This window comes from Larus michahellis, chromosome 1 (genome assembly GCF_964199755.1).
Source record: "Larus michahellis chromosome 1, bLarMic1.1, whole genome shotgun sequence".
Lineage (NCBI taxonomy): Eukaryota > Metazoa > Chordata > Aves > Charadriiformes > Laridae > Larus > Larus michahellis.
In genome coordinates, this window is record NC_133896.1 from 33715145 (window position 1) to 33740436 (window position 25292).

At 39.7% G+C, this 25292-nt stretch overlaps 1 protein-coding gene across 2 annotated transcripts in view; it reads right to left on the minus strand.

The window, feature by feature from the left end:
- The window catches only part of NELL2 (neural EGFL like 2), a 156698-nt gene that overhangs the window by 45132 nt on the left and 86274 nt on the right, over positions 1-25292 (minus strand). The window lies entirely within an intron of this gene.

Sequence of the window (25292 nt, forward strand, 5' to 3'; positions counted from 1 at the left end):
CTGTAGGCATCAAAATGAAATGATTCCGTCTCCTGGAAATATTCCTTGCATGTTCTTTAAATCAACAGTGTCTCCCTATCCATGAATAGTTTCAGGACCCTGAAATTTTAACTTCAGGAAAACGGACTGTTTGGGAAACATAAAGGCACCTGATTTCAATCAGCACACGTGGACTAACCTACATGTGAGGTTTTCATAGCCATCATTCTGCCCAGGTTTTAGTAAATTTTATTAGTGCAACTTGTGCCAGTTCTGGCTATCATCTGACACAAGTCTTAAATCTGGAATCGGATGCTCTTTCTTCTCCAGTTTTGGAGATGTCACACTGCTCTGAATCTTCCCCTTTATAAATAAAGAGCTGAAGTCTGAACATACCCCACAGAGTTGTCAGGAAAATTTATTTCGTAACATTTGCAAATCGCTATGGAAATGTTCAACTTGCTATTTCAATACTGGCCATAAACTGTAGGAGTATAAAACCGGCAGAATGGCACATCTCTAATCCATCAGATGTAAACTGTCCTCTAGTAACGGCAAGTACCTGTTGTTTAAAAGGGGAAAAAAGTTCACCACAATGCAACTCCTCAATTTTAAACAAAACACAGGTTTAGATCATTATTATTTTTTGTGGGTTTGTTGCTGTTGAGTGTTTGTTTGGTTTTTAATAATGCTAATCTAACACCGTTCTTCTAAACGAGGACTTACATGGCTCCTATATCACCGCCAATGCTCTCCTCAACCCGCAGCACCGGGGCACCGGCACTTACTGAGCTGAGTCCCTCACTGGATGCCGCAGAGCACGGGCTGCAGGCCTCCGCCCTGAAGCATCAGATTTAATTACTTTGCTCTCAGCATGAATAACTAAAATTGTTATTGTTCACCAAATGATCCAGCCCCTTGAAAATCCGGTTACAATATTTGACTCCCACCTCCTAATGCAGTGAAATTTCTCATGCTGGCTCAAATAGTACTTATGCTAAATCAGTCCATAAAATAAAAGAAAAATAAAGTAATGATCATGCAAATTAGGTAAAAATTGTTATCTCTACTGTAATAATATCCTGTCTTTCTTAGTTTGTGTTAATATTATGATATTATTTAAATATGGTACACTATTTAAATATTAAACATCTACAATTTTCTCCTTTTAAAAGGTTCTATATAACATACAACGGGAAAATAACTATGGAAATGTGAGAAACATTACGCACCCAGCGGGCCAAAATATCTTGCAAAGCCATTTTCTTGGTATCTCAGGAGGTAGGGTCTATACAACAATACATCACACTCATAAACTCAGCTCAAATCACTGAATTTGACAAATTAACTGTCATCCTCAACGAGGAAGTGTAGCCATCCACCCCAAAAGCATCCCCGGCACGTACGGCAGCTCTTTACCAGGGATAATAGCGTATTTTAGAGGAAGGTAGGTGATCGCAGACTGTCGCATTAAGAGGAACATCTCTAAGCGCGTGGCTGGAACAGCTCTGGAAGCCCATCAAGGTCCCCACAGGCAAGGCAAGTGCTCTGGCCTCTATAGCGAGCAAACTCGCTATTGGTATTCCGGTACCATAAGACATTAACCATATTTATAACACCTTGCAGTACCGGGGCCTTGAAGCCCATTTGCACAGATGTAAATCCTTTGTATAAGAAGATGACTGTCACACTTGAGTGTGCCTTCCTGACATTTACTCTCTGGGCTAAGAAAATCTACTGACTCTTTTAAGATAGATTTTTCTTAAAGCGTACCATATCAATAAAATTAACTTTCCATCAGTTAAGTAATGGGGCTTGGATTCAAAGATAATATGCCTGGTTTCCTGCCCTACATAAGAAACTTCGGTGTTTCTTGTCCTCCTGTAAGAAAGTTCATGGAGGATGCCTGCTAGCATTTCAGGAAGAGGGTCCAGCACATAACCAAAACTGTATCAAACAGCCAGTACTTCTAGTTTTGTGGTTATCTGCTCAAACTTCAGGTCTATTTTTATTTAAATCAAATATTAGCGACTCATGAAAAATTCATGAGTCTGAGAAAGGATTCTTGGATTGAAGTTTACATGTCTTTTTTTAGGATGAAAATGTCTCAGAGTAAGAGGAAATTTTGTGATTCAATTAAAGGAGCAGAGATTTTAAAATGATAGGAATGGAAAAAATCAGCAAAAAAAAAAAAAAGGATCAGGATGCTTTACAATCCGTCTAGATTTGTTGCTCTGTATCGTCTGAGCTTAGCTTCAGTAACACACTTAACACTTTAAATAGTTAAACGGAGTACTTCATGTTCCTTCTTACAGTGGCACCTAAAAAGCAGTCAGCCCACACTTCAGGACTGGCTCTTTTATGGTCTGATTACAAATGGTTAAACTACACCGGAAAAGATCCTGTATGTACAGCATCTTACTACATTCACTCTTCCAGCACATGGCACACTATCCACACCAATTTAAAGAGACCATCAGAAACGGCTCCTTCCAGAATTCTCTATTAATAACAAGGCAGACTGTTCAGCTTTATTAAAGATAGAAATACTTATTTGTAATAAAAAGGGTGGTGTTCTGTTGATAATTCTTCATTAATTCACACTTATCGGTTTGGTTTCTTTTTTTTGTAATCAGACACTTGGAAAGTCACCTTAAATAAGGAGGACATCGCAGAGACTGGGTTCAGCAATCTTAAATAGCAAACTAGCAACTGCAGATGCAGATAGGGCCATGCATTACAAAGAAGCAAAAAAAGCAATTTATAAAAGAATCATTTAAAGAGAATCATTATGGTTTTTAAACCGGTATGGAAACATTATTTGAATTATTTAGAAATGTCAGTACCGCCCAAATATATTTCCAATGCTGCAAGAAGCAACACAGAGGCCATTTATTTCAAGCATCTTTAGAAATCATGTGACACACATTTAATGAAAGTTCTATACTTATTCACACCATTATGGAGATGACAACAGGCCAGGTACAACAGTATTACAAAGGCAAAGAAATAAAAATTATTTTTGCAGAGAGAATTTCATGATTAACAAACCTGAATTTGCATAAACATCTTCTGTAAAGTCCAAATGCAATGGTTTCAATGATTACTTCTAAAGCTTTATTATCTAACATATCTAAATACCATTTTGCACTGTTCAGGACTCTGTGCTCAACGGCGTTAAAAGTCATAAAATCTCTGTTCTGGGAATCAACCAGAATTTTAAATACAGTATTTATATTGACTAAACTATCTCTGGAATGGGGTCTTTCTAGATAGAAAAAAAATGTTCAACTCCAAAATTTGCTATTGCTCCATGGTAATAACAATAGTAACATTAAATGCGTATGAATGTTCCATTAAATAGTTCTTATGATACAGATGACCTAGAGATGCAAAAAATTACGTAACAATGCAATTAATTCACACATGTACATATATATAATGCACGTACAGTAAGGGTGATGTACTTCATTTTACTTTGGTTCATTTTGAAATACTACTCCAAAATCTTCCATATGGCTTGCTTGACAAAGATGTTCCAAAGAAGGATAGCTAGCGTGAAGGGCTAGGAGAGAGCCTGCTGTCAGGAACTGACCAGGACCCATTAGATCCTGTGAGGTATCTCAATGCAATGACAGCTGGGGATGTGTCTTACAAAGTCTATTATTTGTGCAGAGATTCCTGCAGGACATAGCAAAATTCAACATGCCGTCCACCAGGTGTGTCACCTGCCTCCTCCTCACTACCCTAGCACTATGCTGCATCAGTCCCCCTCCTTCCTACTGTGCATTTCATGATTAAAAAGAAACGGAAGTCCCTATAGCATTTCCTACTTACATACTGCAAGCCTTCCCAATATTTGCCTTGTGCATCCAAATTCTGCAAATATCTAAGAAAAAACCAACAGCAACAAACAGAATCCAATCCACCAGCAAAAAGGAATGATGACCAATTTGCATCACTTACTTATGGGTAAAGAATATTATGCTGGCAGTTTTCCTGAACCATCCATGATCAATATTGGAAAACAAGAGCTGAGATCACACTTAAGGCACAGAAATGCCTAAAAGTTCCCAAAAATATAAATAAAATACACCCCTCCAATTGCAATCTTGTAACACAATGCAACAGTTACTAATGTCTGAGTAAGGAACTTGTAGACCTGGATTAAATTAAAATAATTTAAATAAAGAGAATATATCAGGTATTTTCTCCTTTCAATGCCTCTGCATTCTTGAACTCAAATTACTTTCAGCCTCCTGTCTCCTTCCCATTGATTTGGTGTAGATCTATAGAGCCGTGGTGACCAGCTGGCCATCTGCTGTGGCAGTGACAACAGTCACAGCAGTGACAACAGATAAGAGTTACTTGAATTATCAATAGACAACACACTCAAATGCCCACTTACAGTTTATCTTAATTACAAGCTTTTTTCCCCCTCATACAGTTCATGTACAAGATAAAAATTAGTAGTAATTATATGGGTAGTTTGGAAGACTTATTCCACTAAGATCATCTGGGAAATGACAGATGGTTAATTTCTTTAAGACTTCATATTAACTAGTTTAAACTCTAATTGGCAGGGTTACTTAAAGTCTCGGTGTATGCACACTATTTTCAAAGAGCAAATGCTGTAAAATTATTGATGATTATGCTGTTTTCCATATGTTTATGTTAACTTTTTGGATTGATATTCCTCAGTTCAAGTATGCCGCAATACATTTTTCTATAGATATTCCTTAATTCAAATGCAAAATGGAACCCATACTCTAATTACTCATAGAGTTACCATCACACAGTTTACCCTTAGTTAACGCTGAAGTCATTAATCATTCATTAATAACCACCAGCAGCTGTCCTCAGCTCAAAGCAGGGGATATGAAAAGCCAGGTCTCCCTACAATAGTCCATTCACTGCTAATCCGGTTACTTGATTGATTTTCCCCTTCATCCACTCCCATATATCCACGCTGCTCTTGGTTCTCGTTCTTTCTTCAGTGCAGCCATAAACAATAATTTCTACAGATCTATGTCCAGAATTTTCCTACTTTTTTTTCTTAATTATGTTGATACTAAAAATAGCTCTGGCATGTGCGTGTTGTATTTTCAAGGTCTGTTCAGAGACCATCCTGCTTTCTGAAATGCTGTTTCTGTCTGTAATTACTTAGTCCATTGTTGTTCTTCAGGGAGAACAGCTGCCATCGTCTCATCCAGATGCCTACTTCTCTCTTTTATCTATTAGCATATTTACTTATCCTATATTTGGTTTTAATATAATAAAAAAAAGGAAAAACAAGAAAACTATAATGAAACCTTAGAAAGAAAATCTGCTTGGGGGTATGGCCAAAATCTGGTGTTCCTTTTCATATCCACTATGGGAAAGCTCCAGGACCGTTATCACAGTTATAGTAATAGGAAGATGTAACAGGGAACCTGTATTTATGGCAATTATTGACAAAGGATTAAAAGCAGCTGAAGAACACTTGATCAAGACATGGCATTATAAAGAACACACACCCATTCTCCTTGTGTCTGCCTGTGAGGCTAGGAGGGCTTTGGAGAAAGCTCCAAGGTGGCTGTGGCTCTGATGAGACTCGAGACAGGCACGGACTGAGCTGGAACTGGTATAATTTGTTTCACAAAAAGAAAAACCCCGATACTGAATGTGATGATGAAATCCATCCCTTATATACCTCCCACTTCAAATCATAAAGTTCTTTTCTCTCTAGGAGAACCAAAACTTTTAATGTGTGCCCTGTTCTTTACCAATGCGGAGAACACAAGAAAGATCCTGTGACCAAAAAAACCCTAGAGAAATACTGCACATTTACAAGCAAATATAACTACCAAAAGTATGGGACATTCTAATTCTAGTAAACACCAGGTTTTTGAAAATACATTCTAAGAAGATTTTCAATGTTATGTTTTATTTCACAACAGACTTTCATCTACAGAAAACTTTCACACACCAAAGCCTGCAAGAGGCATATACCTTTTTTCCTACCATTTTACTTTGATGTTAAAGAGTTTTTTCTTTGCACAAAATCTCTTTTCCTTATTTTTTGGTTATTCCTGTTCTGGGTTTTCCCCCTAGATTGAAGGAATACATAGCTATTAGCTGTAAATCCCTTTGAACTGTCCACTAGTAATCCCAAATTCTGTAGCTCTAATAATGGATTATACGGCTCTATGCAGGGTATATTCTCCCCTAGGACTCAGCTTGAAAATCCTAACGCGTTAGTTGGATGTCGACCAGCCCACCCTTCCCGTGGTATCTGCACACCAAGCAGTCTATGCCAAGATCTCCTGGAACTCAGGGAAGACAAATATATCCTCGGTCTCAGCCACAACAGACAATTTGATGGGTAAAATACATATTTCAAGGCAGGCCTACCATTACTCCCTCCATCTTCCTCCACAGCTCTTGAGCAAATCATTTAAATGTTCTTAAACACACCTAAATTTCATGATCTTCAAAATCTGTGTTATAATTGCAGTTTCTGATTTCTTGGAACAAGACATATTTTTGCAAAATACTCACACTGCTCTCATGGAGGCTTCTATTGTAATATTAATCAGTGTTACTTCATGTAACATCCTGTGAATTTTTACACTTTTCAACCAGTTAGGCAGAGGAAATACATTGAAGTATATTTAGTATGACAGCTAAAGTTAGATAAGCTTTAATTTATTTCCACTTTCCTTCATGTCTGCCATTTTCTATATTCCTTCTTGAACAGAAAAGTTTAAGGGAAGGATTTTCTAAAGCACTTAGCATAGGCCTTACTGTTTCCCCTAAAGGAAAATCTGTAACTCCCACTGATTTCAATGGCAGGACTGTAATGCAAATGCAAAATGCTTTTGAAAATCCCACCTTAAGAGATTTCAGTCTAGACATAAGGTCTGTCACCTTGTCATCCACTTCTGTCTTGCCTTAATTCAAACTGATCTCTTAATATCTTGTCTCTTTTACCATTGACATTTTAAAATAAGTTTTCTATCTTTTAAAAGATATTTCATCATTTAGACTTTCTCAATAGATTCTTTTTACATGTATATTTTTTTTTTTTTATTTAGCCAGATGCATTATTTGTTCCTAGGTAAATCTTTTAAAATTCCAACTTGTATTGTGCACGAAACCTCCCAGGCACTTATGATAAACTGATGCTTTCAAAATCTTCTATTATGTTGTCAAAAGTGACAATGATAGCAGATTCTGCATCTACAGTAGCGCTCCCTACTTTATTGCTAGTCGAATAGCCAGAGCAGAGCTGTAAATATTCTACCCCAATTTCCTCAGCCAACTGAAAAATGTTTACTTTACTTCTTCTCCTAATGCCAACCCTTTTAATTTACTGTTTCCTTACTAAAAGGCTCCATGTTACACAAGTGTACCACCAGCAACAGATACATGTGTTGGATATTTAGCCCCCTTCCTACACATATTTCTGTTATACAAAGAAAGCAGGAAAGCGGCTCTCTGACTGTTGCTGAGGCTCCTAGCTTGCTGTCGGTTCTTGTATTTCACTAGTAAGAACTTACAGACGATCTACATAACCAGAGGGCTCCGCAAAAACACCTCTGAGCAATGCTGGTTTTCAGCACGGAGATAAGAGAAGGATGGATACACAACAGGACAGGAGAAAGATGTCTCAGCAATCAAGTACTGTCCAACGTTGGTTTAATAAACTATAGACATATTCAAAGCTCTCTGGAGACACCTGGTACTCCTTTTCTACTCTTTTTGGGATAGCACCATGACCAGGGTTTGCCAACTCATTCCAGGGGCTCCTGGGAAAATCATAGTTAGGAAATACAGCACCACTGCCATCATCGAGGGCAGCGCTTGTCAGGTGAAGAAACCTAAAGGCACCACAGTGGTAGATGAAATGGTGCTGTTGCTTTGATCCTGCTCTTGTCCACAGGAACCTGGAGCAACTTATCCAACCACAAATATTAGGAAACAAATGGGTTTTCTGTCCTCTTATGCAGTAGGGAGATTTCTTAACGCATGAGATGGTTCATCTTGTTTCCCTGGCAGTACTGTGACACAGGGACTCAGATGACTCACTGGGTATCAATTAGGACAGTACTATTTTTGATAAGGCAACTGTAGTGCTCGAGCTCAGTGAGGGAGGAGGCCTTCCTTCAGTGTTGCTCACCTAATTTTGAAATGGGTTCTCTACTTGAAAACAGGGACAAAAATACACTTCAGTGATGGTAAATCAGAACAATATTGATGCTTTGCCTTCAGGTTAGCCTTGACACTGTCTCTAGTGGTGCACCTGATTTTCCTTAGGGCTGACAGTTTACGGAGGTGCACCAAACCACCAGAGCAAATGCATCCTTCACCAACACTGCACGTAAGCTGCCTTCCCTGGAAACAAACGCACTTGGGGAGAATGGTACAGCCAGTTCTCACCACAACATAGTGTCAGGGAAGAGCTAACGCACATACCCCGTTGTGGAAGGCAGGAAGTGCTCCTGGCTTCTGCAGTTCAGACATAGCCCTTGATCCCAGGAGATACCCTGCAGAACTGACTTCACAGCTTCTAACAAAAACCAGTACAGAATAGTAATGCAGATGCAATGAAACTAGCTTTTATCCTCCTTTCCCACTCCCTGTCACAGTATGAAATTTGACAGTGGCCAACTTACTTGTTTCATGGGTAGACTTTCTAGTCCACACTAGGCTTTGTTGCCACAGTTCAACTGCTAGTGCCAATCAAGCTTACAAGTAATTATTTCTGTACTTACATATCTGGATACTTGTATGTCTTCTATATTGATAACTGAATATTTGCATAAGGACACGTTAGTAAATTTTATGTATCTTGAAAAATTCTGCCATCAAATCTACTGTCCTATTTAAGAACACCTTGAATTCCTCTAACAAGTAGAACCAAGGATGACATTAAGTCTTCAGTACTGTTAGGTCTCAAATACTCAAAATATTAATTCAGAATCAAACCACAGAGTTAAGAAAAAAAGTAAAGCCTGGACAGATATTCCATTTTTCTAATACTACTGTCATCCCACGATGACTTCATCTTCGTAATCCTACTTCCTTTACATGTCTCCTCTCTGGAAAAAAATGGGTTTAAGTTGAGATGCTGTGAACAACTTTGGAGGACTTCAAACTATGAAGGCTACTCCATGGAAGGTATACTAAATGAACAAACACCGGGTATTAAAAGCAGACTGGACTAGCCACTCAGGCAATCACCAACCGCATTCTCTATTTACCTCCCAAACATTAAAATGACGTAGACAGAAATTAAGTTGAATTCTAGATCCATTTCCACCTTCTGAAGAACTAGGAACATGATAATCAATTCTTCTTACCACTGTGCACGCTCCATATTATTACACAGAAAAATAATTAAAACAGATTACTCTTGATGGACTCCTACCTTTCCAGAAATCAATCCTCTTACGTTGAAAAAACCTGTCCATTTATGCCCACTTTGAACAGTGTAAAACTTTTATCTTCATTTTTTTGAACGCACCATCATTAAAAGATCCTACTACAGTTTTCCAAATCCTGAACATCAAAGTTAACGCTGTGTGACAGCTGGTATGTTCCAAACTCATCACGTTTAGTGGTCTGTAACAGGGTAAATGACACAATTACCTGCTGTAATTACTGTTGCTGACAATATATTTTCCCTGGTGATTGGTCTGTGTGACTCAGAGCTGCTTATCTTTGTCAGTCCAGTCCAAATCTCCATTTCCATGTGACTTGGACATTAGCTTAGGAAGTATTTACAAATTAGTTCCAATATCTGCCAAGACAGATATTTGGGATGGTATAAATTCATCTTTTATTGCATGATTAAAAAGTCCCCCACTTTAACGTTATTTTGCATTAGAAAATAAATATTCACAATGAAATTCTGTTCCCCGTTTAAATCAAATGCTCATTTCTTTTATTAACATATTGGAAGGGAAACACACTGAAACAGGTAAATAAAATGAAGGAATAAAATGCAAGTAAGTAAGTACATTGACATTTTCACAAAATGTTCATTCCCAAAGCAAAACATAAAGTAAAAATACTAAGCGATAAAGCATTGAGATACTTAATTCTCGTTGCCTTCTTGTGACAATTTTAAAGAACACCCACAGAAGACAACAGCGACTTTTGATTTAGAGCAGTCTGAGTTACAGGCTAATCAAGCTAGCTGACTGCAAGCGTTTCCCTGGAATACCCTTCATTTTTAAAATATAAAATAGATCCAATTCCTTGCAGCATTTCTCCTAAAAATATACTTAAGATGATGTGAAAAGACTGCAGCATACAATGACAGTACGGAACAGATATAGTTTTTTTAAGATGGTTTGGAAACTTGTCATAAAGAAAAAACACTCCTACAAAAACTCCTACAAACCTTTTAGGTAGAGCAGCCTCGTATTTTATTGCTAAACTTCTTGACAGAGCTCTTGGTTCTCAAGAGAAACATCAAGATTTTCAAAGGTTTTTGTTATTTGATGGGGAGGGCCTTAATTTTTGCACATCTGACTACATAAATTGTAAAGGGGACTGATTTAAAAAAAATAAGTTGATTACTATTTCTGAAATAATTTCTGTTTTCAGTTTTCTAGTTCAGTCTTGAAGATGCCTCAAAACCTCTAGTGTTTTCTTAAAAAATAATAATAATAAAAAAAAGACAAGACAGAACAGTTCTGTATATTGAGAATGTCCTCAGGAAAAATATCAAGTATCTTTTACAGACACAGTACTTGCAGAAACACTGCCTCACAATATGTATCTTCACTAGCAAAAGTGAAATTTCACTGCAGACCTTAGGATTCTGTTGTACAGAAGCACAGCGTAGACAACGATGCTTCCCTCTGTATAATGTGACTTTTCAAATTAATGATGATGATTTGGCCAATCTTCCTTGGGGCATCAGCAGAACAAAACCCTAAGGATGGGTTCCAATATATTTTCCTTTTTTTGGTATTTGTTCCTTCTTGTTGGCGCTCTCTTTCTGACTGCCGCAGAGAGGTCTCGCCAGTCACTCAGTCTTTCTTGTTCATTTAGGTGAACTGGCAAACACAAACTGAGCAAATTCTGGAACTGAAACTAGTTTTAGACAGAATCAGAAGGGCAGAAAAAGTGCCATTTTAGCTTCCACACTATGAGTTCATGCAGGACCAGCCACAGCCTGGCTGCAGAATCATCAGCAGATTTCAGTGTGAATCAGAAGTTACACGCAGAACTAAAAATATAAGCCTTTCTTTGGGATTACGCATAGGAACACAGACAGTGGATGAGTCAGTGAAGTGGATAAGCCCAATATGTTTACTTTGTGCATCGCCACATTTCAGGGTTGATTTCAGAGTAACTCTATGTGCAAAGGACTAGCAAGGACACAGCTCCTGCTGTGGTCAAGGGGTATGTACTACAAGTAAGGTCACTACTCAAGTACATGGCTGAAAGAGAGGGTTGTAACCCAAAAGACTATTTCTGAATTATTCTGGCTGTAGAAATGAATTTCTAATTTGAAGAAGTAGTTTGATGCAACGAAGTACATTTGTTTTTCTAAGTCAAGACTCATCAGTCCAAAAGACTGACAAACGGGAGTAATATTGATAAAGATTTATCGCAGTGACAAACCTAGGAAGGATTTCTCAAAGAAGATGACAAATATTAAATTATAATGACTGACAGTATAAAACACGAGTTAAGGAAACACTCTGCCATTTAGCATAAAGCAGGTTAATCTCTTCTAAACTTTCTGTGAAAAACAAAGGACACATCTAAGTTGTTTCAGGAGTCACTGATTACTGGACATGCCATGTAGTGTGCAGTGGGAATTAAATTATAAAGAATTAAGACTCGGCTCACAGACTGTCTGAACAGAAATAATACAGGGATCCATTTCTGTCCAAACAGGAAACATCCATATTAACTCAAAGAAAAAACTTGCAGCTATAATATTAAAAAGAAAAGACTTCTGAAGCCCTGGACAAAATTAAAAAACATTATGTCTCCTCTTACGAGTCTTGACAGACAATTATTGTTCTTACCCTCTGCCTTTTCTTAACAACCGTGTTATATTAAGGTTGGAAATATTTTTCAACAGTAGAATGCCAACAGACTGACAGACATTATAACCATATACTGCCAGCTGTATCTACAACCCTCAAAACCTGTCCGATTTATATCATGGCTGTAGTCACCTTGATTTTACTGTGAATGCGTAGAAAACTGCTGACTTCAATATAGCATGACCACATAGCCTTAAACAACTCCACTGCTCCTTTTTTTAAAAACTGTCTTGCTTCATACAGTAGCTCCAGTCTCTCACTGACCTTGGCTGGAGTCCCTCTGAGAACAGGCTACGCTCTCCCAGCGTGAGGCAATCACCAGCTGGCTCAGACATGATAGATGTGAGCCATCCAACTTCCTTCACTTCTGGCTCGCTCAATGAGACAGCAGCAGATTCCCATCTCCCAAGCCAGACAGATCCTCACAACTACAAAGAAACTGTCCTCAAGGCTACCTACTGTGTTTCCTGATCTTTGCAGTCTATCTTTCACAGTCTGCGATCATCCACAGAAGGATGGGCCAGGGGAGGTCCAGCTGTGAAATGATGTCATGTTTCGGTTAATTATTACCAGCCATCCTCTCGCTACCATCATCCTAATTCCCACAGTCCACAACGCCATCCAGTATTGAGATGAACAAATGAAGAAGTTTCGACCAGACAACACCCCATGTACCCTTCAGCCTCTTGTACATCAACTCTTCTAAAGAAAAACTGCAGCTGTTTGGTTGCTGGTAATTCTGGGTGCAATTCAGCTCCAGACCAAGGTATTTAAATTCAGGTGTCTACGTGCGCATTACTGGGCAGGATTCCACTCCATAAACACATGCCTAGCTAAAAAGTCACATCTCGCTTGGCACCTCACAGATATCCAAGACATCAGCAAAGGTTGTAACACGAGGCTGTACAGGGAGACTGTAACAGCTGTTGAGAGCAAGTAGGCCACACCACAGCATCTAAAAAGGCACTAGACCTATAACTGGGCAACCAGATCTTGCTGTAGACATCTAAGTTGTTATTTCAGCCAGTGTAACCTACAGAACTCATCAAGTGTAAAATAGACACCTAACATGGGATTGAATTGCCTGCAGGTAAGGGGCTCAAACACATGGAAAGAGGTCACTTACTCTGCTTGTATCCAGCTGTCACTCAAAAGCACAAGACCTACAAGGTGGGTCTCATGTCAGATCTACTAACCCCATATGACGATTGCCTAGAACCTGTAAACAGACAACTGAGTTGGGTCCAGCTGAATCCTTGACCTCTGTTGATTACAGTGTGAGCTTAGATGAAGACGTCCACATTTGGGTGTCTGAATTGCAAACCGAATTCCCCCTCCTGTGTCAACTTCAGCAAAATTCTAACATGAAGAATCAATGTAATTAGCTACGGAAATGAATAATTCATGCAGTGCTGTACAGTTTGTTAGATTGTCTATTTTTACAATATACTCTGTTAATTTTGCTATGCCCCCACATCTCTAATTTCCAGTCATATTGTACTGACACAGCACATAAGTGCACTGCAGAAGCTGTCAAGGGACGCTGGGTGCTTGGAAGCTGCAGAGAGGTTCAGAACACTGAGAAATGGGAGGTACATGGAACGTCTTTCGTAATACTGTGAGATACATATTAAGCAATGCCAATGTTTGAAAACATTGTCATTTCAGAATTTTTACGTGAAAGAAAGATCTCACAGGTGGGGATGTGGAGAGGGAGGTGCTGATCTCTTCTCCCTGGTATCCAGTGTCAAGACGCGTGGGAATGGTTCAAAGCTGTGCCAGGGGAGATTCAGACTGGACATTAGGAAGCATTTCTTTACTGAGAGAGTGGCCAAACATTGGAATAGGCTTTCCAGAGACGCGGTCAATGCCCCAAGCCTGTCAGTGTTTAAGAGGCCCTTAACAACATGCTTTAACTTTTGGTCAGCAAGCATCGAATTAGTCAGGAAGTTGGACAAGATGATCATTGTAGGTCCCTTCCAACTGAAATAGTCTAGTTCTGTTCTGTTCTATTCTATTCTATTCTATTCTATTCTATTCTATTCTATTCTATTCTATTCTATTCACTCTTTTCTGAGTTACTGCTTCAAACTGAGTATATTCTCAAGTTAATACCTGTACCTCCTTATATATATTGAAAAACTCCTCATCACCCTAACAATGCAAAATACGTGCCTTGTAAAACAAAATAATCAATCCTGATGTCTGCTTCTGCAGAAAGACAGGTTTTAAACAGTACATAGGATCTGTAGAAATGCAAAATAGTTAGAGACTTGCTTTTGATATAACTTTTACCATCCTCTATTCCTAAAGCCAATATGGAATCCAGCTCCATAATGCACTGATAGATAGATACATATACACACACACACACACATTACAAATATACATATATTTGGTAAAAGAATGATTTCCGTAAAAGAATTAAGCATCCAATACTGAAGATCATACATTGATATCTTTGTCAAGGGAATATATTTTCCATTTATCAACTCAAATCATATTCTACCAAAGTCCCTTTAAAAATGTGTTGTATTTTGATCAAATGAGAAATCAATCCTGCTGTAATTGCATAGCCAGATGAACAGTTGTTCGGAATTGGGTCAGTAACCAAGGAGGAAATGGGACCTGAAAAGTATCACCTAGGAAGAAAAAAAAGGTGTCGTTCCAAGTTAAAACAGCCTCCAAACTAAGTTGTCAATGATAACCTGATTTAATCCAAATAAAGCATAAATGAGTTCCCTTGTATAAGATACAGTAGATACATAAAAATGAGTTGTGTCGTTATCTTAGTAATGCGGTAGCATAGCAACAAGCTCAGTCTGAATGATCATTCCTTTATTAGCTTTGTGAATTATCTTACAGCTAGAAAGTGGATATTGGAGAGAATTTATCCTGAAAGAGGATTGAGAGCTTCATGTAGGCTGACATACTATAAAGCAGAATGGAGACTGGGCCAAGTAATGGAAATCAAACAGGCTTTGAGTTAAAAATGCTCTGTGCATACAAGCCAACTCCTAGAGTGTTTACTACTAACAGCAACCCTGACAGTACAGCTGGACACCACCGCCCCAGTGGAGTTTGCATTTATCACTGGGCGACAATGCACGTGCATGCACGTTACTTCTAATTTAACTGGGGAGGGGGGCAATCACCAAAATCAGAGACGGAAAAGACAGATGGTTCATCTTGCCCACATCGTTATAAATCCAGAACTGCGTGTTTTCTTTGGTGGCTTGCTGACCGAAACATTTCCTTACTCAAGCCAGGGCATGTCACGCCAGTGCAATGTTGCAACAAGCCCCCGTGAGTACGCCTGTTTATTGCTCTGTCCCTTGCACCATTATTCGGTCTTTATTTAAGCGCGGTCAATGAGCTCAGCTGTTGTACAAGCCGCAGAACTTGAGGAAAACTTGAAATGTTGCGAATTCATGAAAATAAGCCAAGGGAAATAAACAGGAAGAAATCAGCTTTTTTATTGTTACAATGTCTCACATTACTGCATTTTCAAGTAACAAAGCCAGTATATTATGAGCATATGACTAATTTGTGGTCGCAGACTGTTTTTTAACTTTGCAGCAGTGAAGGGTAAAGTGTATACAGCAGTCCTGAATAAAGTTGCATCTCGTGGCCATATTTAGTCGCTTATTAAAGTCTGGCCTCATTTACCAACATACTAAGCACTATCAGCTCTTATTATCTTCAGGATGACTTGTGGATGCTCTTGTGTGTCTGGAAAAGCAGGCCAATTTTATACTGTTAATTAACTGAAGACAAGCGTGCAACTTTAAACACAGAAGCTGAACGACTTAATTTAATTTTGGATTACATCAGTCTTACAGTGGCTTTCCTCCATGGAAACCCAGGCAGCCCTACCACTCTTAGAAGAGGCTGGTGCAGGTGCTAAAACACAGCCCACGTTCCTTGCATGTAAGCTAGATTTTATTCCTCATTTTCAAAAAGGAGAGGTATTCCTTTTCAGTTCTCAGAAGTCATTTGTGGGAATCGAAATGTACAGTTGGAACAAACATAACTAGTAATAAAAGATATTGTAAAATACCCACACTTCACAGCTAACTGGAGTCTATCTCCTGCCAATGTACACTGGTGCAAACCCATTTCCAGCCCCACGTCAGAAGCCATCAATTAATTTTTTCTGAATATCTGGAAGGAATGTGTTGCAAGTCGGGAATTTTACCTGGCCTGTGCCCTAGGGATTAAAGATGGATTTCACCTTCAGCATCCTCACGAGCAATTCAACAACGCTTTTTCTCAGGTAACCCTGCCATTAAAGTCACTTCTGCTGCACAGCATAGGAAAAAGAGATTTTTCAGACTGTTGATGTCCCAAACAATTGATGGATTTACAAGTCAAAAATAAAGCAGTGGAATCTGCACAGAAGCCCACAGGCAGATGCACTTTTATGAACTTGAGTTTCTAGATGCCAAGAGGAATCATTCATCCGAAGCGTGGCAGAGTACTACGGTAATAAAAAAAAACATGCGACAGGGAATGTATTCCCCCCTCAAAAATATCTGTTTCTTGCAAGAGCGGAGGGTAACAACTGGGCAGCTAGCAAAACCCCTGATAATCTGGGGATCTGAATCATAAACAGTATTGAGCTGTGTTACTTCAACAAAATCGCAGGTCCCTGTCACTGGCATTTCAAGTCCATCGAGGTACCAGACTGGTGGTTCCCATAGTGGGGGCACCTGTGCTGGGGCGATAAGGATGGGCTGCATTAGCACTGCAAAGACACTGCCTGTGTTTGCTCGTAAGCATCCTCAAAAGACTGACACTGTAAACAAAGCATTAATGAAGGAAAAGGAGGCAAGACTCAACCTTCGGCTGTACACTACACTAAAAAACACCCCAATGTGAGTTTATTTCCTGGCTGATAGGATAATCAAAACTGGGCACTGGCACATATAAAGCAGATTTTTTTATCAGATGTACACCAATAATATTGAGACTTCCAAAGATGGGGAGAGAAGAGAAGAGAAAGAAGCCTCTAAAGCTAACTTCAATTTCTTCTGAGGACTATAACTATACTTTTAAGACTTCATGTTCAAAAGCAGAGGAGGAAGTTTGTCAGCTCTAAAAGAAGAGAGTCTCCCACTCTCTGGAGACCATTATTAGCCCATCATCTCCTGACCCTGCAACCAGCATGGAGACAGAAGTATTCCAGGGATGTTTTTTAAAAATCCTTCTTCATACACAAACACACAAACACGAACTCAAGAACCCCACCACGCATCAATGCTTAGCAACATACCAAACCAACAGGTATCTTTCTTAAGTGGGTACATCACCAGTGGCGTTAGCTGAAATCCAAGCAGATGTGTAGGTTGTTAGTAAGCCACAGCTATCTGCAAGAATAGAACTAAACAGGAGGGCTTTGGGAGGACACAAGTTTGATTGCTGTGGGCAAAGCAAATTTACAATAAACCACAATGACATGGCCTGTTGGAAAACCAAAGTGAGAAAACATTAATGGCTGCATGGGGAAAAAACAAAAAGCACAAAGATAGGCAAGAAAGTATCAGATGCACAAGCGCTGAATGGGGTAAATGCGACAATCTCTTTTCTATGCATTATGTCGAGATGAATTTGTTTCACTCATCCCACAGTATCATTAAAGAGCAAAAAATATGGGTCAGACGTGAAAAACTAACGTCAAAAAGTACTGGCCACTGATCTGGCCTTTCCCCTATATCTTCCTCTCTATTATTGAAACCGCTGAAGTAATTAGTAATGAGTATTATTGTTATCATAATTCCTACTTTTTGCACATTCATCATCATTATGCAGCTAAATGTGTAGTTTTCTCCTTAAATCCTTCCCATATGTCAAGTCAATCTCCCCAGACCCTTAATTATTTTAATGTTGGTCTTGGAATTCCTTCCAATTTGCAACAGATTTATGATTTAATTTGATTTGAAAAATATGCAGAGCTGCCAGTATTCCAAAGAATTAACATTTCAGGTGTCACTCAACTTGCTACTGCCATGCTTCTTGGTAATTTATGTGGAAACAATTAGATTTCAGTTTACTGTGAAAGGCTACTGCAGAAAAAAATTAAATGCTGCTGAATGCATTGACACCGTTTTCAGGAAAATGTTGTTAGAAAAGTCTCTGAGGGTCATAAAGACTTAGACAGGGTGGGACAGAGGAGGAGGGAGCCCTAGAAAGATCCATCTGGATACACGGAGTTAAAGCCCAGTGAGTTCAACACTTCTTTCATTGTTTTGAGTAGGCCTTCCATATGGCCAAGTCAAAAAGCCCAAAGCCCAAAGCCATCCTTCCATTCCACTCAGTCCTTTTATTTCTCAAGAAGTACTTCATCCCTTCCATCTATTTAGACTCTGAAGAACAAACCCCGCAAATGTTCCCACCAATGTCATGGTATGTTATATAAAAATCCCTCACAATTTTCTTTAGAAGTCAGAAAACAAACCCAGGAGGACAAATGCGACAGTACGAGGCTGTACTGCGCGATAATGGCCTCGCAGCCTTAGAATCTCCACGTATTTTGCCATCTCCTTTGACTTCTAAGCTACTTCTTTCTAAAAGCAAGCAGTAGCAAAAAATATCAGCATGACTTGACTCAAGTGAAATGAAAAGGAAGGACAAAATGGTCTGGAATGGATTTAGCAAAATGATTATGAAAAAAAGTTACAAGGTCTGCACGCATTTAAAACATTTCACATGCGGAGCATCTCGTTCCACACCTGGGAGCGATCCCACACAGCTCAGCGCTGCTGTGGGAATGGACACGGCTGCTCATGTCTGCTCACGTGGCCGGACCATGCTTGGAAGAAGTAGGCCACCATTTGCAACATGCCTGATATGTTTTTAATAATTAATTAGTTACGAATTCACATGTATTTCCTGCCAAAGTACAGCGCAATTGTAAAACCTCACTGGTGTCAGGGTACAAAGTTGTAGATCCCTCGCTCCTCTCAAAAAAAAAAAAAAAGGAGAAAAAAGAAAAAAACCCCATGTAATAGATAATTTACTAAACCCTGGAGATGACAGCATATACAAACGTAAATGCAGAGTCTGGTTAATGTACTAACACAGTCCATACTTCATCTGTCTGTCCTACATTTGGTTGCTTATCATCTTAACCGGACCACACGTACAGGGAGAGTCAACTGAAGATACCATCCTAGGGTACTCATGGAGAGCCCCAGCGCCTCCCTCTCCTTAGTACTTAGTACCTTCACACTTAGTACCACTAAGTGTGAAACATGAAACAGCCCCCGGGGAGGGATGAATTCTCTGGGAGGGGAACATCAGCTGTGTTACCTTCCCCACATCACCCTGGGGACTCCCACCCACAGGAGAGGCCGAGCACGCCACCTGCACTTATATCGGAGTCGCTTCCCGCTTTTATGCTGACTGGAAAGCAAAAAAAAAAGGAAGAGAAGGCGGCCCACGAGACTGCACAGAAACAGAGCCTTAAAAATCATTTGGGGCTCAGAAAATCCATGGCCTCCCCAGGCCGTGGCATGCATCTTCCTCTGCCTTAATGAGATCTAGGGAAGATGCACTAAATCTCATAGGGTCTTTCTTCTGTTTCATTTTTGATGGGTTGCTTAGATAGGTGAGTGGTCCCAGGGCAGGAAACTGAAGACATCTGTTGAGACTAAACGTGATTAACCATCCATTGTGTCTAGTCAGAACTCCTCTCTGTTCGAGCCAAGTGTGAAAAAGAGAGAGCTCTCATCTCTCATTTCCTAACTTCTCCCTTTTCCATTTAAAAAAAAAAAATAAAAATGGTGCAGGACAGGACGTGTGTTGTGCTGTTCAGAGCACTGCTGCCAGCTGCGGATTACACAGCAGCCTGAAACACCGGAGGTGACACTGGCCATATCCTTGTTTTAAGAAGGGAAACTTTTTATTTTCCATCCAAGAAAACAGCCCGTGCATTTTTGTAATCCCAGGCAGAGTAAGGATGTAAGTGTTACTATTACAGAAAAATACTAAGGCATTCAGATTTAATCATATCTAATAGCATATTGTTACACGTATAAAACTACCCCAGCAGAGATTCATGCCATTTTCTGCCTTCCTTCCCCCCAGCGCAACACCATTACATTTCAGGTTCTGTGAAGCAAAGTGGAAAGGGAATGAGACAATACCAATGCAGGGAAAGCATGGTAGCCCAGGGCATATTTTTAATGCCTTTAATTTACAGTTTATGCACCCATTTGGCATATGGGTGCAGCTTAGGACTCATCTCCCCTTCTCATAGCTATGATTGATTTCTGAACATAAAATCAGTCATGAACAACGGATATCTGTGTAAATACGGTTGTGACTAACTCAATCTAACCCTGCGAATCTCGCTTCCAAGATGAATACAAATAACAAAATCTAAAATTGATGTCTTCATTACATCCTTTGTTGTGAAAATCAAAATGTAATTCAGATCTATTGTAAAACTTGCAATAAATATGCCAGGAAGAAAGAGACTGGAGCTGTTTTGGAAGCAGCTATATGCTGTCTAAATCAGTCTTTTGTGCCCAGGACTCTGACAGAGACAGATAGCACAGATTTCTTTTCAAATGTCTCATACAGGAGAAAAACCCTTCAATGTCACTGATTTTATGTCTCTTTTCTGTTTTGATCAATGACTGCTAGATTATATATGTGTGCATAGTGTGGAACAATAAGGCATTTTACGTTGGTCTACCGGCGAGCTGCGTGGACATCACTCACATTATAACCTGCCTAATCAAGGTTCAGGTATAATTTTTCACCATCTCCTTCCTGTGCTTCAGCTATCCTGTGCAAACAATGACATATTAACGCCAAGCTACAGAACATTTTCTTCCTGCTTAGTAACATTCCCAAGGATGTGCTACCAGAGCTTCTGGTCCAGCTTACAGTAAGTCAGCTGTTTTATGCACCGCTACAGTTCCGTAACTGGGTTTGATTATGCAGCACTACCAGGAACAGTGTGACCTGAAATATATTTTAAAAATTTAACATTTAGTAACACACAGGGTCAGTTGTCACTTGTTTGCCCTATTCTTGTTATTCCTGAACTGGATTAAAAATCTGCCGCCTCTTCAGTTTCATTGACATTTCAGCTGACAAGTTAAACCCAGAATTGCCAGTGAGGCAAACAGAGACTTGCCAAGAAGTTTAAGTTCTGCAGAAGGCAAAAGAGTGTCGAATGATTAAGTTTAATTGCAAGCACTGGCAAAAACCAAAGTGCAGCGGCCTCTCTGTAGATGAGTACTGAAAGATTCGGATGGCAGTGCATACTCTACAACCACACCAATGTAAGTCCGGGAGCCTTTGGTAGTTTTTGTAGTACGCTTGCAACACCAAGGTGCCCCTAAAATACTCATGATTGCCTTTGCACGCAAGAGATGTCTGTGTGAGGCTTCCATAGCAGCTGGCAAGAGGCATCTCTATAACACCCTTCTGCAGTAGCTGAGAACTGCTGCTATCAAAGCTGATGCTTCCAACTATCTCGAGGAAAACGGAAAAGAGCAATGCAAAGGTTAGGTCCTACAATACCCACTTTTTGCATGAATTACATAAAACAATGGTATGAACACAAACACATTTTACATATCAGTGTTGGATTTAGTTTTAAAATACCATTTATTTTAGAGACATCTTTCTCACTTTTGCCAGCTGCAAACACCAGGTTTTTGTACAGACTATGGAATACATCAACTATTCTGTGCAGCTGCTACAACAAATCTGATTATTAGAACAAAAAAGAAACTCGGAAAACCCAGAAAATTCTGTTAAGGACAGTGCACAGCCTTATTTTCACAGACATGCCAAGTTAAACAGGGTACTCTTCACAAAACCTTTCAATAATATCTCCTTAATTTGCAGAGCTCGGTCTCTTTGGTCTATCATGATTGCTTTTCTCCTTACTGTCCTGCTTTTCTGCCAGATAAAAAGGCTTGGTTTATGCCCTTAACTTCAAGAAATAGCACTGTCATGACAAGAAAATTGAGCTTAAGCAAAATAATTCCCAGCTGCAGTGAATGAGCTCGTAACGCACAGTGAGTTGGTATCTAGATTCTCAAAGTGCAAAGATTTCTACTTGCTGCTTTCTATAATCATAAAATTGATGGACTTAAATAGAGCAAATGCAAGGTTGGCTGAGGCAGGTTGAGATCCCTAACACGCTTTACTGGCTTGATTCTCTAAAGAAAACATATTTGGAAAATACTTTCCCTTCTCAAGTCCTAGATATCATTTGTTTAGCTGAATGTCATTAAGGCTCCACTTAAATTAAAAACAAACACACAAACAAACAAAAAAAAAAGAAAATAAAGGGAAATATACGGAGTTTTTCTTGTAAACTACTTGCTTTAAAATACCATAGTATGCTGTAAGAGAAAATCAGGCTTATGAAAAGTCATCTGTACCCCAGCATAAGAGCTCAGATTAAACCTGTTGGTCTGTCTGCAGGACAGCAAAGTCTCTTAGATTTGTAACTGGGCAAATGGATGCACATGAAAGTCTCTGAAATCAGGAGCTTTAATAGATGGTAAAACCAGCAAAGAGCAAAAAACATGCTGAGGGTTGAAAACCTACAGCAGTCTCACGTACAAACATATACACTTGCCACCTGCTTTAATACAGTGCTATAACGTAAATGCTCTCAATGTCACTCATAGCCTAAAACAAGCACAAAATGCCATTCACTGATCAAAGCATGTGATGTATGCTGTGTTTCCTTCAATTTTAAAAAACATAATTAACCTTTCACTCACTAGTTGTTTGGTGGAAATGTCATGCAAGAGTCTCATAAATCTACCTACTTCAGTAACTGACCAGTGCCTCCACCAGCGGTGCTCACACTAGCTGTGGAACTGGAGAAAAAATGCAATTATTTTGTGAGATATACACTTAATGATGTTAAGTTGCCATTCGGGGAAATTCTACCACCCAACAGGCACTGCATCCTCTTGGTTGCCTCTCAGTATCAAAAATCCACTATAATTTAACTCCAGGAAAAACTCCAGGTCCCAAATGACAGTGAGCGGCATTGCTCAGACATACAGAAAGTCACTGCATGACTTATAGTTCATCTGGCCCAGCGAGTCTTAAGATTGAAATCTTACAAAACTATTTCAGCTACTTCACTTCCTTTTGCATTAACTTTTCCCAGCTTGACCAAGGGAAAGGTGGAAAAGAAATCATTCATTTTGTCACCCATCAGGCTGATTTCAGAGGAAACTATTATTTCAAATGTGGAGCCAAACTCAGTTTGGAATGTGAGATCCCCAATGGATTTCCAGCAAGTTTTACACCAGTTTGACTGTCCAGAGCTCTTGAACCACACTGCATTTCACAACAGTACGTTGCAGCAAATATGAGGAACGCAATGTGCGGAGTACCAAGAAATACCTTTATTATATTTATAGGCACCAAATGCTCCTGTGAAGTTGTTTGCGATGGTTTACCATCTGCAGAGTTCAATCAGAACAGCAAGTTAAGAAAAGCAAAGCGGAAAAAGTATCACAGTGATTTAGATAAAAGTCAGTCCTAAAATAATCCAGCATTCATGCTTGGTAGGTAGTAAAACAATTACTTTACTCAGCTGAGAGTGTGGAAACCTGAAAGAGTGATCAGAAACATACTGGTTGCTTCAGAAAGGACCTGCTGCAAGCAGCCTGGAACTTGCTTGTTCAAGAACTGGGCTTACTGCAGTAAAATAGTGCTTGCCAGGGTTTGTGAGAGGAATGTCAAGTCCAGGTAAGACAGTACGCACAAAAATCACACGAATGTGGTTTGAAGTCCATGTCCCTGAGTGCTGCACATGTTTGGACAAGAAATTTGTGCCGGATTATGAAGAAGCTGTTTCTGTACCAAGACACATCATTGATGCTCAAAAATGCCAAGATATAATGGACTGAATTAAATAAATTTAGAAATTAACTCAACAGTGCTGTCTAAACACCATGAATACTCTCATCCATTTATAGACAGCTTTACTGTTAGATAATACGAACTCCAAGAAAGTTTTACTGAACAAATATATCCTCTTACAGAAAGAGCTAACGCATTCCCCTGTGCACACAAAATTGTGGTACTATTTTGTTCACACACGTTTTTCTTCACTGAGAGAATATGCCACATCTTTGAATCATATTTGCTTTATCTGTCTAGTAGGAAAAACCACATTCCTCCCAGGAACACTTACAGTCAGCCTGGCCGATACAGAAGGCTGTTTGAAATGTTCAGTGTTCATTCCATAACCCTAAAATACCTTGCAATAAAAGAAGACTAGAAGACAGAAAGTCAGTATGAACCCAGCACCTCCTCTAGAGGATGCGCTGGCAGCAGAGCAGAAAGGGAAGATATAGAGCTAAGACTGACTGTGTTGTCCAGTGGCTGAAGGCAGGCAGAGCTCCTGCCCTCTGTGGCAGTGTGCTTTTCCCTTTCCCCCCCGCTGGCTCCTGCTCAAGCCATGGCCATCAGCGGGAGTTGTTATGAGTTGCACTTGAACTGTGGGAGATGGCTGGCAACATAACCAAAACACTGTCTGGAGTGGGGACCTAGGTATCTTGTTCCCATGCGAATATGACTATAGGTCAATTCCCTTACTCCATAAATAGCGGACAGCCCAAGAGCCCTTCGAGCTCTCCTGCACGGCAGCGGGCTGCACGACAGGATCTCCCCTTGAGTGGGGACGCTCGCTTAAGGTTCTTCTCCTCGAGGTTGAGAGATTCCTTGCCGCAACAGATTCTTGGTAAGTGACTAATAGCATGCTAAACTTTGAAATCTTAGCTAAGTGATCTAAGGATTGATTGCGCATATATAATCCTTTAGACATAAACCATTGACCAAGTCTAGGACTAGGATTGGATCCAGCCGCACCTAGACTCCTCTCTGAGAAGGAGTTTAGAAAGCAAGGGGGTCCTTTCTGAACCTCGTGACTCAACGGGAGGGTCTCCCTGAGAGCTTGTCTGACCCTGGCCTCTGTGCAGTAAATAATCAAGTGTACCCTGGCATCGAATCTCGTAAAACACTGTCGCATTCACTACTAACTTTGTTGAATCACTGTTTTATGTTAATAAACATTTCACTACTCTCACAAGTGAAGTTATTCACTCTGCCCGCGACACCCTCCGAACTCAGGATTCAGCTGGGGAACCTCCCCAGGGCAGGAGAATTATAAACGAGGAAACAGACGCTTCTAATATTCAGCAAATTTAACTCCACCAAAAGCTTGCAGAAGAGTCATTATACTCCAAGTGAAGTTGTACT